Below are 1,927 nucleotides of genomic sequence, written 5' to 3' on the forward strand. Positions count from 1 at the left end.
TTAAAGGGATCGCTCATGTCTTTGGACCAATTTTTTTTTTTAAGATAATGCATCTGAAAACAGAAATTAATTAATATTATAATAATTTTACTCTATGAAACTGCAGAAAAAATCACAATTATAGTATAATAAACACCCCAACTAGTTTTAGTGGGAAACGAACCCATGCCTGTACATTCAAGTAAAAAATGAAAACTGACAACAAAAGTGCTGGTCCAAAAGGACTCTTACATAAACCAAGCGATAATTTAACCTTAAAAACCATTTTTGACAAGTGTTTCTAATGCTATTCAAAATCATTGACTTTAAAGACAATATTTGATCATATACATGTATATAAACATTTGTTGAAGGGTTCCAGCTGTGTGTAATGTAGTTTTAACAATCCCAATGATTAGGGACAAAATATTTCTTCATAAAAATGTGCATTTATGATACAAGGGCGAGTCCCTTTAAATTTTCATTTTTATGTGTAACGGTCCGCTGTAGGCGGATGTGCGTTCATAGTATAACATTCCGTTATAGACAGAAGCAGTTCATAGTACGCTGATGTGCTTGGTTGGTAATATGCAAATTAGCAAAGCCCAGATTCCGTGTGAATTGAGAATTTACTGTATATAAAGACCAGTGGACCCCTTCAGGGTCGGGCATGCTTTTCTCTGAAGGGATCTGTCGCGTCTTTGACGTTACATATGCATCATTTATATTTCAACAACAGTCATCAGAATGTTCTTCCTTCCTTTATATGTCAACCTTTTCAGTCTTTTTTCTATCATAATGTAAGTTCCTATGGTCTCGCGCTTAGTTCATGAACGATGCAGATATGTGAAATTTAAAAAGGGTGCTCAGAACGAGTTGTCACGAAAATGTATAACATAATGTAATTTTCAATTTCTATTAATCAACTATGGGTTCATTTGTTTAAAAATATAACAATTACTAAAATTTTCAATGCTACTCGTTTTGGGATTAACCAATAATTTCTTTTTAAATTATTTTGTGCAGAAACCTTGGCAATTATGTCAACTTCCGACCATTGGCCCTACTTGACACCTCAAAACACTTTAAATGGCCAAAGTTGTTTTCAGAACGAAGAAATCTCCAATGCTGTAATCACAGTGATCTCCCCTTGAACATTGGTTTTGATTGTACCCAGTGGTGGATTTAGCATTACTGCCGTAATGAGTGGAACATGCTGCAAGTTCCGGTGCAGTCGGATTTCACGAATCTCACAGCACGGCGTTAACTCATTTCTAGTTGGTTGGTGTGACAAGCAGGATGCGTATTCAACAGAAGGGCGAACATACGTCTTGAAGAGATTGGCTTTGGCATTCGGGGGAATGGATACTTTTTAACGCCTGATGAAGGACATGGTGGACTTCATGAGATATCTGTAAAAATGGTGACACCAAAATATTTATAATAAACAATTGTTTGAAGTTCCGTGCCATGAATGGTGTAGGTGATGATGTTTGTTCTTTGTGAAGTTGTGGATGACTTCAAATCTGTTTTGGTTAAACGTCGTCGGCCATATGATTCCCCGTGATTGGAGACTATCAAAGTCATGTTGTAGTTAGCCTAAATCTTCTCGGCTATTGATGATACGATATAGGAGGCAATCACCAACGAAAAGTCGAGCTTCGGCTGATAGAAAATTGCCGTAGTCCAGAAAGAGAAGGGGTCGAAGGACGCTCCGCTGTTGGAGGTTACAGGCGAGGTAGCCGAGAAGGAGCCCTCTTACACAACATGTTGAGAGCATGAAGAGAGAGAATGTAATCAATCCAGGAGTGGGTTGTACCCCTAATTCCATGGTGATCCGGTTTGCGTCGTTTAAATAATTGTTTTCGATACCTATAACTTGATCATTAATGCTTATGAAGAGCTGAGTGTCTCAGGTAGTCTAAGAGAATGTTGTGTGAATCGAAGT

This window comes from Mya arenaria, chromosome 5 (assembly GCF_026914265.1).
Source record: "Mya arenaria isolate MELC-2E11 chromosome 5, ASM2691426v1".
Classification (NCBI taxonomy): Eukaryota; Metazoa; Mollusca; class Bivalvia; order Myida; family Myidae; genus Mya; species Mya arenaria.